Source organism: Gobio gobio (genome assembly GCF_949357685.1).
Source record: "Gobio gobio genome assembly, chromosome: 22".
Classification (NCBI taxonomy): domain Eukaryota; kingdom Metazoa; phylum Chordata; class Actinopteri; order Cypriniformes; family Gobionidae; genus Gobio; species Gobio gobio.
In genome coordinates, this window is record NC_137118.1 from 24,460,224 (window position 1) to 24,473,413 (window position 13,190).

The window sequence follows — 13,190 nt, forward strand, 5'->3', positions numbered from 1 at the left end:
TGGTTTCTGAAAGTAACCAATTTTTCTTCCCATCCCTCATCCCATTTACATTAAGGGATCCCACCCGTAAGGTCTCCATAAGGAAGAGAGAGAGAAAAAGAAAAAAATATAGAAAAGAGAAGTCAACAGCCATCATATCTATTTAGTTTTTCCCCTCGCTTTTCCTGCTTTCTTTCCTAATCTTATTGCAGTTATATGTTTCTTTAACCGAAACCTCTTTTGTTGTGTAAGCTCTTCATAGTTGCTCTTTTTTCTAGCCCACATTACAGAAGAAATAAACTTTTCCACATCCGGGAAATAATCACTTATTTCAACACCTGATTTTCCTTTTGTTTTGTCAAGAAAAGAATTGATTTGTTCGACAGTATACATATCTTTTTCAACCTCTGACCACTGCTCATCATCTCTCATTCCATCATTACTATACTGAGATAAAACCTCCATCTCATCAGTCGTGTTTTCCATTTCACCTTCTACCTGTACTGTATCATTACTCTTACACACATCCACACCATCACCTTGAGTCTCTCTCTTATCAACATCAGACAATTCACACACTGATTTTTCAGGAACATAACTGTAGCCAGGTTGTTCCTTACTTACAATGTTAAGGCCTACATTATTTTCACTCACCTCCTGCTGTCCCTGCTCTTCCTCAGTAGTGACTGTATCATGCTCCTCGGCGTTACGTGTTCCTTTGTTATTTGCTGATTTATCGGTGTTATTCTCGTCAGATGTGGACGCGCGCGGTTCGTCTCTGTGTGGACACGCGAAGCGCTTATGTCCCAGATCTCCACAATCAAAACAGCGTAGACTATCCGTAGTGGCATAAACCATGAAAGAATTCCCCCCTTGAATGACACGGAAGGAGACTTCCAAGGTTCGCTCCGGTGAATTTAAAAACATATACACCTGACGTCTAAATGAAAGGACGTGCTTCAACGCGGTGTTTTTACACCCTAAGGGAATCAATCGGACGGGACCCGCGATCTTACCAAATCGTTGCAACTCTTTTGTGATAACATCGTTAGATACAAAAGGCGGAACATTTGAAATGGTAACTTTTGTTGCTGGAGCGGATAGCGGTGTTACCGGGACATATGTTTCCTTCACCCATATACCACTAACAGTCAACTGATTGACTAACGCCTCAGACTTTAAAAACACAACAACTGCTTTATTCATTCGAGAGGCCGAGACGACATTCTCAAAGTCCACCTGTTCTCCTATCACCAGCAGCAGATCCTCCACTGTCACTCCGGGCTCTGGCACACACCTGCACCCGTTACGCAGTGACAGTGTTGGCGTTCCTGGCGTGGGAACAGACGCCATGCTGGCGTCTCAAGACGCACACACACTAAGAGAAAAAAACCTTTTCTCTATTCTGTGTTAAAAGAAAAACCGAGGGGAAAAGAAACGTAAAAGGGAAAAAATAGGAAAAAACAAAGTTTCCACAAGCGCTCTCAGCAACCACTCAGCTCCCACACACACTCCCAACAATCACAACGGAAGTGAGAGAGAGAGAGAGAGAGAGAGAGAGAGAGAGAGACAGACAGTTCAATCACTTCACCAAAACCCTTCAGACATTTATGATTTCGTGAATCAGGATTAATTCAGACAACCTCGTACAAGCAGTTAAAGGTGAAATATAATACTTGCATTAGGCTCTCTCGTGTACGTGTCTGAGTTCGAATCGTCGTGGAAGTTCGCTAAGGAGGTGAGTCCGGAGAATTTCTGTGAAGTTCAGGAAAGTCGCTCCAGAAGTTGCAGGTCTCTCTCTCTTGGCTTGGTGCCAAAGGAATCCCTCTCTCAAAGGAAGGTCAAAGGCCAGGGTCCTTGTAGTGGCGGAATGGCGGAGCGCAAGGAGTTCATGATAACTTCTGCATTTATAGATGGAGTGGCCGAGCCCGACTTATGGAAAGATCCAATCACGTCCGTGGAGAGATCTTCTCGAGAAGGCGCGAGTGTTCCATTGTTCTCTGAACCCCCCTCCTCTGAGTTAATCAATAGGGTGGAAATTCTAAGCCTCTTTTTCTTTAGAAAGCTGGTATTTCTGAAATTATGCATCAAAATCTGATTTTTGAACCAAATTTGGCCTAGTCATAATTTTGCGATAACAGAGATACTAAGAACGGTCATTCTGCGATTTGCGCGTCCAGATATACAAGATTATCACAGTTACTGGCATACAGGTTTTGATTGGCAACAGTAAACATCCTAGTTATTCTAATACATTGTATAAAGACATGAAATCAACGGATTATATATATTTGAACATTATTAAGACAGTTCTTTAAGTCCCATGTTTTAAGTAACACGTGTCGTGCAAGAATTGTCTTCTTTCAGCGCTGATATGTGTGTGTGTGTAAAGTCATGTGGATGCCTTCAGGCGGTACAATTCGATGCTCCATTCTGTAGACTCAGACAATCTGGCGGACATCGTGGTTGTTCATTAACTTCGATATCTCTTACACACACACCCCATTGTCTATGTCTGATTTGATTAGGAGAGTCACGAGTTGGTGTGTAGAAGCCTCATCCGGTGATGTATTCGGCCCAAAATCTGATTGAATCGGGTCATTGTTGCTACAATTCTTTGACGACGAATAACGTAAAAGGCATTATAATCTGATTCATTCTGAAAGCTCAACAGTAGTTTACATCCCTGGAAATTAATGTCCGTCGTTTAACATTTTTAAAATCGTTAACAGTCGGGAAATATTGCTGCCCATTGACTCGTATTCAGCTCTTACCTCGGCTCGCATTCAAGTGTCGCCCGCGCTGCTCGGCTGCTGTGCACAGTAAATCCCGCCTCGTTGAATTTGATTGGATATCGCAAACATTTTGACATTGACGAGCGCTTTTACACCACTGAGACACTGGGACTGAGCAGGCTATAGATTAGAGTTTTGCATGGAGTTTTGCCTCAAGAGGGCTGCGCGGGCCATTCGTCTGGGCTGACGGAAGGATATAGGCTACGTAGTTTTACTATAATTTATTCTTCATATATTTACGTAGCAACGGGCAGGCCCACATTGTCCAGCGGCCCACCGGGAAAACGCCCGGTACGCCAGATGGCCAGTCCGCCCCTGCTGGAAAGGGGGAGAAGATGCGCACACAGAGCTGAACCCACCATTGAGCCATCTTCAGCTCCTGAGGCCCTGCGAGATGCACCAAGGATGGGCTCCAACAATGCCACCCGTAGAGCTATCCAACTCCGAGAGACGTACTGTGCCTACTACTTCAACCAGGAGGGTGCAGTGCCATGGCAGCCGAATTCATAGAATACGCCAAAGGCTCTTTTCAGAGCCACAAAACCCAAAAGCTCTTTTAAGAGCTACCTATATTTTTCTTAAAAGTGCAGATTCCAAGTGTCATAACAATTATTTTTTACATTAAATTAACATGTTGGTTTTATATTTTCATCACTATGTCATAATGTACATAGCCTTTGCCCTTTCAGCCCTGTTTTCAACTAATACATTCATGATTTGAGCAGATTTTCACTGGAGAGAAAATACAAAGGCCTTCACAGAACAAAGAAACTCATACAGGTTTGGAACAACTTGAGGGTGAGTAAATGATGACAGAATTTACATTTTTGGGAGAACTATCCCTTTAAGTGATTGTATTGCGTCGACAGCGCTGTATGATACGACAAATTTAAAATACTTACTGTATTATTCTATATGAACATGAGAAAACAATACAGCCATACGATTATTTTAATATGTTTATTTTAGTGCTGTATGTATGTAATATGTATGTGTGTGTGTGTGCAGAAGCCTGGCCCTCCTCAGCACAGAAAGCCTATGAAGGGACGGCAAGAGGCTCTGAAAGAAAACCTCGTCTTCATCTGCTGCTGGTGTTGGAGGCGGCGGCGGTGGTGGTGGATGTGGCAGCGTGGTCATCTGCGTCAGGGGCTCAATTGCTGCCAACAGTCCTCTCTCAAAAGAAGACATTTCCCTTTTTTTTTATCTTCCTACCCTTGTCATTGATCTCGACAGTTTCCTCCTGCTCTGTCTGTCTGCCTGCATAGTTACAGCAACAATTGATAATCAATGAACATGGCATGATTTTAATGTCAAATCATTCTTTGAAATAATTTATTATATAACGTTATTACGCATTAGGTGTCAACGGTTGTGTGGCCTAAACTTTGCAGCATATGGTTCAGCTCTACACAGATTGACATTGATTTTCTAAATGACTTAACCCTCCTTGATAGTACTGAAATAATAATGTATTTGAGAGCTTTGTTAGGTTCTGCCTGCCTGTGTCACTGCCTGCCTCATCTCCTCTGCTTGAAGGGGCTTGCTGGGTGATGGCCTGGCTGTCTTCTCTGACCTGGCTGTCCTCCTCTGGCTCTGGACTGATGGACTGATGTGAAGGGGGCAGAGGTCGTCTGGGGATGTTGCTGGACGTCTCACGGTCATGAAGGAATGGTGTGAGAAATCCCAACACCGCCATGAAACGCCAGGGTTGGGTCCCAGGCGACCCTGCCCCACTCCTTGTCATTTCCCTTTCTTTTTTCTTCTCCTTCCTAAATCTGTCCCCCAGTGACTTCCATCGGGTCCTACATGTATCCTCTGACATGCAAAAATGTAAATAAATTAAACAATTAATTCAAATACAACAAGTGTTGCTCAAGTGTTTAAACTTGTTTAGTTATTAAAATAAGAACTGAATTAAACATGCCAAATAAAACAGGTTCTGGTATAGATTTCAATTATGCAAGGTTCATAATAAATACATTTTTTTAAGCGTTTACCATCTACCAGCCAACTGACAGATAAACGGTCAAATCCACCTTCCACTCAAATGTAATTCATTATTTTGTGTATGAAAACTGATCACTTTAATATTTTATTCCTCATTTGGCTGGGCGATAGCGCCTATTTGATCCACACATGATATGATATGCTGCCTGTCATTCAATGATAAACAGAGTACACGGACAGAATACAAGCATGATACATACCAGATTCTCCAACCGTCTCTGCCACCTCCTTCCAGGCCTGGTCTCTCCGGTTTGTGTCCCAGTATGTAAACAATGATTGGTCGTCAGGGCAGGACTTAGGGTGGTGGGGGCCCCTGGGCTTGAGTCACTTTCGGGCCCTACCTTCTATACATTACTTTAAATAGAACAAAATGATACATAAGCTATGTATTAGAGCAACACAATTCTGGATAAACTGAGAATAAAAATAGAGATCACGATTCTGAACAAACAACTAAACAAAATAACATAATTTATGTTAATTGCTGAAGTCTATAAAAATTTTTAATTAATCTGAATTATTTATTTAAAAAAAACTTGGGTTTGAATGAATGATTAAATTCCTCAATCAAATACAATCGTTTCATAGATGAATCAGCATCTTTGAACCAATCTCCTGAATGAACGATTCAATGACAAATGTTTTTTAAAAGTAATTTGTCGCCATCTGGTGGCGTAACAATATAATCGATCCAATCGTTATTTGAAGTGCAAAGCTAATTTCAAAAGGTGACTGGTACAGTATACAGTGTTACATGTAAAAAAAAAGAAAAAATACAAAACGTGAAAATGTATTTATATGACCACTGATTGAAGCTTGAAAAAGTTTTCCAATAAATAAATAAATAATGATTAAAAAAGTTCAAAGTGATCATGTGTTTATTGCAATGCACAAATGTCTTGGTCAGAATGAGAATAAAACACTTATTTACCTGGAAACCATATTGAAAAACAAATCATTTGTATTACATATAAATAGCTAAATCTATGAGTGTATAAATCTTAAAAAAAAAAAAAAACTGTTCTTGGTAAGTGCTGACATATTGTATAGATTATATACATCTCCATACACATATAGGAAGTGTTAGGCTGACTTTGACCTACAGTATGTCTACTACATCACATATAGCCAGACTCAAAAAGGGATTGACCGGCAAACTTTGCCAAAAAGGCGGCAAGCAAAACAAAATACACAACCGATGGATGGTGGGTAGAGCAACCATTCTCTGGGCAAGTACTCACCATTCAAATGAGTTTTAGGGTGCTTTCACACTTGGTTCGATTGCCTGGAACGAACCCGAGTTCGATTGCGATTGCGGAAATGAGTGAAACACACACAAACACACATTTTTATCAAATCATATGTAATTAATATCGGTTCACTTCCGCGATTTAGTACGATTGCGTTCACATCAGCAGCGAACCGTACCGGAGTTCACATGAACCGTACCCCAGACCACCCTTTTTAAGGGGACTCTGGTACGGTTCGCGGGTGCGCACCCGAGTTCGGAAGACCGTGTTCACATCATCCAAACGAAGCGAACTTCTGACATCAATCGAGTCTCTTCTGATGTTTGTAGTGGCGTTCAGAAGCCTTGACATTAGCATCCTTATTTTGAACGGATTTCGGACCTTTTCGCGCCCAATAAGCACGCACGTTTTCCAATCAACAAACTTTAAATTAAAAATTAAATGACTGACATATTATTGAAAAAAATCAACGTAAAAGGGCGGGGCCCCCTATTGGGCGGGGCCCATGGGCTTCAGCCCAGTCAAGCCCAATGGTAAGTCCGGCCTTGTTGGTCGTAAAGGACCGGGTGATTACCCACCGCAATTATTAGCTTTTCCTCCATTTTAGATCGTTCTTCACTCTTCATTCACCAGTGTTTTAAACGAACGCTATTGGCTAGCGTCTGCTCTAGGATATTTGCATAGGGTGATCTGATTGGATGACGCCTGCGTTGGCGCTTGAAAAGTTGAGAAATCTTCAACTTTTGCCGCTTGCAACCTATGCTTGCAACGCGAGTGAAGCGACGCAACGGAACCCACAATTCAGTTCGGCAACGCATGACGTCACCCATTCAAAGTAAACGAGAAGCGTTGACTACGGCTTAACTCCAAGCTTAACTCCAAGTCTTCCAGAGTCAAAGCCGATTCAAAAGACCGCTGTTCGCCAGCTTCTGTGTTTACGAGTGGCACGCAGAACCTCCGCAACTCGTACCGTCATTATGTAAAGCCCGCCCACCGACTCTACACACGCTGTGATTGGCCTGACCAGAGTTTGGTTTTTCCCAACGGGGTAATCCAGCCCCCGGAAAGTGTACCTTCCATAGGGGCAGCCATTGCTAACCAAGCCATCACCTGCTGTTAGCATCCCATTGACTCCCATTCACTTTGGCCTCACTTTGACAGCAAATATCCACCCCCGAAAAAAAAAATCCCCTAAAAAACAATTCCATAAAGGGCAGAAATAAAGAATACGTCATGAAATGATTATTTCAACATTAACAACTTGACAGCTCAATAATAAACCATAAGAAAACATAAGATCAAGTACGTGAATTTGCAACAGAACACATGCTATATTATTTTACATTTGATTATTTTATTTAATTCTAAAGAACTCTTAGCCTATTTGGTGCACTTATGACGCCTCATGATGTTCCAAACCTGTATGAGTTTCTTTGTTCTCCTGTAGGCCTACACAAAAGAAGATATTTTGAAGAAAGTTTGTACCAGGCTGCTTTGGGGGCACCATTGACTTCCACAGTAATCTTCCTACGTGTTCAACATAACAAAGAAATGTATACATGTTTGGAACAACTTGAGGGTGAATAAATGATGACAGAATTTTCATTTTTGGGTGAACTGTCCCTTTAAGAAGTCATTCTGAACCAGGCCTAATCACTTTTTTGAATTTTAAAAATGTTTATTTTCTTTGAATAATTTACTTAAATTATGACTATATTATCGTGTAATTATTTGTCCCATTTTTATCTAAATATTTTTTAAATGTCATAAACTTTAAATGACAGGATTATTTATTATGTATGATATAGCCTAAATAAATGATAAATTAATAATAACATTTATTAGGCTAGAATCTATAAATTAACCTGTCTAAAAAAATAATAATTCTGTCTGCCAAGCTCTGATAATGTATTGGAATATTATATTAATATATTATCCATTAAAAAAAACTATAGGCCTACCTTTAGAAGCACGGATGTGTCTGTCACATAGACTGGTCTGTCACCACAGTCAGACAGTCTGAGACACTGAAATGCTTCTCATAAAGTGTGCAGTTGGCCTGAGGTTCATCATGAGTTACTGGACAGACCCATTGATACCTTTTTGATATTAATTCAGTTCTATATCTGGAGATCCCCTTGCGTTCTTCAAACGGTGGACGCAACGCAAGCTCGACATGTTTTTAAAAAACCGCGCAAGTTTACAGGCACACTCTGGCACAGCGCATGTTCTCGAGACTCCGCCGCTATAGCAACAAAGCCCGCAATCACGCACAAATGAGCTCCTGTACTACTTATTGTGAAATTGATTCTTTATATTTGCTATCAGTATTCTCCACACTGCAAACTCCGTATGTGTTTATTGAACTATGTGTGGACCTGTGTAAAATACGGGACAAATCGCGTCCCGTATTGGTTTGATACGGAACGCGTCATTTTGCTTGTAAATACGGGACGATTCCGTATTTTACGGGACGGGTGGCAACCCTACGCTAGGGTGCGTCTAGATTTCTAGGCTAGCAAACTGTCCTTCAATACCCCGGTTGCAGGAGTACTGTTATGTCGTTCGACTGCTTGTTTATCGTCACCTGTGCCAGCAGATCCAGCAGGAGTATCCGACACTGTTTTCCCTGACTTCTTCACACCTTTCCTCTTTTCAGATCCTCCCATTATCGTTGTTCCAAAAATTCAAGACATTAATAAATGGAAATTCTCAACAAAAAAAAAGTTTCGTTGTAACTATTATAAAACAGTTTGGGATTGCTGAGCTCACAAACGTACATGTGATCAGGGCGCCATCTTGCACGCCTCCTCTACCCTGAAAAGTTGTATTGAAATTCACTCAGGGAAAAATGTATGATACTTTAATGTTAAAGGCCTGAAAATAACCTAAATATAAAACTGCATTTCTGATCATGTTGTGATTCAAATTTGAGGATGATACTCTTACAAATGTAGCTTCTGTAAGCTTTTATGTCAAAAAAAAAAAAAAAAACCTCTAGGCGTCCTTTCAAAAAGGCCCTTTATTTCAGAAGATTTGTAATTGTAAAGAGTAGCGTTTCATTCAAATAAATCTGCAATAAACTGCTAATTATAATGGATATATACAGTTACTGAAAAACTAAAGCAACTATTACAGAATTTACAAAGTGTAAAAAACTAATTTAGTTGATAAGAAGTGCCAGTCTCCACTGCGGTGTGCTCTCGCAAGATGATGCCTTTTGATTGGTTACAACGTCCATCAATCAAACCTTTGTTGGCAAGGCATTGGCTAGGCATTGCCTGCCTTTATCCAACCAAAACCATAGCCGCTTTGACTGACACCTCACGGAGCCTGTAATGCGCTTCCTGTATATAATGAGTCATCAGAAGGCCTGTGATTGAAGGAGAGAGACCTGGGAGGGTTTAACTGGAGCTGAAGACTCTAAACTGCAGGGGAGATCCTCAGAATACTCGCTATTGCATTGAAAATGGACGTGATTAATTACTAATATAACTCAAATACGCTCAAGTAAATGAAGGAGGATTTTTTTGTTTGCCCCCCTCTATTTTTCAGAGTGGACCCTTACACTTACATGCTGGTGTTTATTGGATTCGTCCGATCGGATCTGCACGATAGGAGATGAAAGATGAGTAACTGCATTTATTATGCTGATGTTTAAGTGGCCGGTCCTTTAGCATTTAATTAAATGCTAAATGAAGCATTAAATTAATAATTTATCATTTCATTAATCCTTTAATGCACCACTGCGGATTGAGAGGTTAAACTAATACAAGGAAACATTATTTAATATTTTTTATTCATATGCAAAAATATAGTAAAAATAAATAAATCAAAGTATTTACCAACACATTTTGATGCATGCACAGACATCTAGCATTTCTGAGTGATGATGATGCAGAGGAATCACTGAATCAAAGTTTTGAACTGAGTCAATGAAACAGGTTCAAACTTTTTAATAAAGAAAACGTCCAAATGAAGTTTGTAACTATTCAATAAATGTGTTCAGATCGATGCGCGCTCACGGCTCTGCTCATATGAATGATTCACGTTTTAGTTGCTATGGCGACGCCTGTTATGAATTCTGACGCAGACTCAGACACGCACCGATTGTGTTGTTGATCTGTTGTTGAGAGAGACGACTGAGGCGATTTCACAAACTTTTGCAGAATATTTTCTGTGCTGACCTTGAAATTTTGAAGCTGTTTGGAGGAGACGAGACTTTTATTCTGGAAGAACATCGCAGGAGATATCCTTTACAGAGTTACATTTTTGAGTTGTAGATACTTTTATCTTATTGTTCTTTTCTTATTTTAGGAGTGTCGAGTTTGATTAATTCTTTGTTTTTGTTTTCTTTTTTTTTGGAGGAGTATTTTTGAGGAGAGTTTATTGTATTGTATTGTGTGTTGTTTTGTTTTGTTTTGTGTTTTGTATTGTTTTTGTTCCAGATTGCAGGAGGATGTCGATGGCGAAGATGATGGGTGAAAGAGAAGGTGAGTGCTTTAACGTTAGTTATGTTATGTTACTGAAATATTTCAGCCTCGGGCCGCTCCATATCCAGGAGAGCTGCTTTCTCTCAGACGGCTGGTCAGGAGGTTTGGAGACAGACAGTGTTCTGATGACCGTGATCAGGCCTGGGCCGGTTGCATAAACCGTTAAGACTAGTCTTACAAGTTAGACATACATTTTTTTTCTTTAAGACTGTTCATACATTTTTTTAAATCAGTTACATAAAAACATAGACTTGCCTAACTGCTAGTGGCTCATACTAGATCTTAAGACACTGTCTTAACGTAATGGCTTAGTTTATGCAACTGGCCCCCAGGATACGCTGCCAGACCAGACCCAGATCACAGATCCAGGAGCTTCCTACACATTTAGCGCTTCTGTCTTCTGAGTTTTCTGTTTCTGTGCCCACAGGTCAGACTGACAGGAAGAGAGCGTGGCAGAGCGGCAGCCGGCAGAGCCCAGATGATCATGGACGTCCGTCCACTCCATCTAAAGGCTTTCGCAGAGGTCAGAATAGGCTTTTATTACACAAGTTATGGCTCAGTTAAAGGGTTAGTTCACCCAAAAATGAAAATGATGTCATTAATTACTCACCCTCATGTCGTTCGACACCCTTAAGACCTTCATCTTCGGAACACAAATGAAGATATTTTTTGTTGAAAGCTGATGGCTGAGAAGGCCTCAGATAGGCCTCCATTGGCATTCAGTACACAGGGTTTTTCCTGGGTCAAAAATGGTCTTCGGTGGTGGCTGACAGACATGACACACGCACGCACAGTAAAAAAAGTCCCCTACCCACATGATCTGCAAGCGCAATACTGACAATACATTTTAAATAAATTCAAAGAAAGTTTGTAACTTTTGCTTATCTTATTTTGATCCCACATGAAAAAATACTATAGTATATTATAGTAAAATTACTCTAGTAAATACTATAGTGTTTTTGAACTGTACTATAGTAAATATACTACAGTAAATAAACAAAGTGTAGTAAATACTATAATATAATACAATATACTACAATTTACTGTAGTATCTTTACTATAGTATGGCTCAAAAACACTAGTAATTTTACTATAATATACTATAGTATTTCTTCATGTGGGATACCTTGATGTTTGTTTTTGTTCCTCATTTTTACACTATTTACTGATAATTGTTTTGGTATATAATCATATCAATATTAAAAAGTAGTTTTTAAAAAATGAACAAATAGCCTAATTTTCTGCCATATACAATTTCATAAAATTATCAGCTAGCTAACAACAACTTTGTTCTGGGTTCACCTCACAGTCTAAACTAAGTGATTTATAGGCTATTTATTTTACTACACATTATGAACATAAATAAGCTGAAAGACTGGATAATTAAAACTAACTCTTACACCCACTCTTGCTAAATTGTGTAAGCACACTTGTGTTCTCATTTCAGGTGTTCTGAGTAAATTTAAACTGATTCGTTAGTTCAGTGTTGGACAGATCAGTTGTTCTAACCAGTCGTTAAAATGATTCGGTTCATTAGGTTGCGAATCGGACATTAGCAGACGCGTTGTGTGCGAATCCCGTCTGTTAGAACATCGCGAAAGATTTGTCAACACACAGAAAACACTTCATAACTGGACACGATTTGTTTCCCGTTTATTGAAAGTATGCTTTATGTCAGCTGGTCAGAGAATCAGTCAATGTTTTTTGAGCGCATTTCACACCCAGCGGCAATGAAAGGAAAACATCGTCTGATAGCGCCACGTGCAACATGGATTCGGTCTTCCGACCTTTTGATTTTTATTAACGTAATATGTGAAATATTAGAAAGCTAAGAATGCTTATTTTGAAGACAGAGAGAGTGCGAGCGAGGGAGGAGCTCTGATCGTCTCTCTGTCACTCAGTTACAAGCGCAGCATCTATTCTACATCATTCATAAATCACAATAGCTCATCAAATAAAGCTTTGGCGGGACAAAAATTTGTTTTGGCGGCCGCCAAAAAATTTTCAATGTAGGAAAAACCCTGGTACATTTACACTCACAAGACCCATAAAAGGCACTTAAAATGTCGTTACAAAGTCCATCTCACCGCAGTGGCTCTACAATAATTTTACGAGGCGACGTCAATAGTTTTTGTGCCAAAAAAAAAATCTAAATAACGCCTTTATTCAACCTCTTCTTGTCTTCCGTGTAGGCCTCCACGACGCATGCGCGAGAATATGACGTAGCGCCGGCGTTTGGGTGAACTAACCCTTTAACAAATAATGTGTCATTGAAAATAACAATTTCATGTGACCACTGACATTGATTATTAATATTATTAAAAATGTCTTGACCAGGCACCATGTCCACATCATATTTGTCCCTCTCTGAGGACAATATAGTGAGGCGGTTCTGCAGAGAGTCGTTGAGCCTTAGCAGCCGAGGCTCGTACATCACGAGCTCAACAGGTGAGACTGAAATAAGGCTGGGCAGTGTACAGTCACATTGAATTTCATTTTACTGGTGACCTTTTTTTTAAGTAAAACGTAAGTTATGTCATTTTATCACTGCCTAATTGGACGTCAGAGATGTTTCTAATCATTCAGTTTTGTTTTCTTCATTTCAGAAAAACCCACAGAATGTAAGAAGAGGAAACGAGTTCGTTCTTTCCTCAGGAACGTGTGTA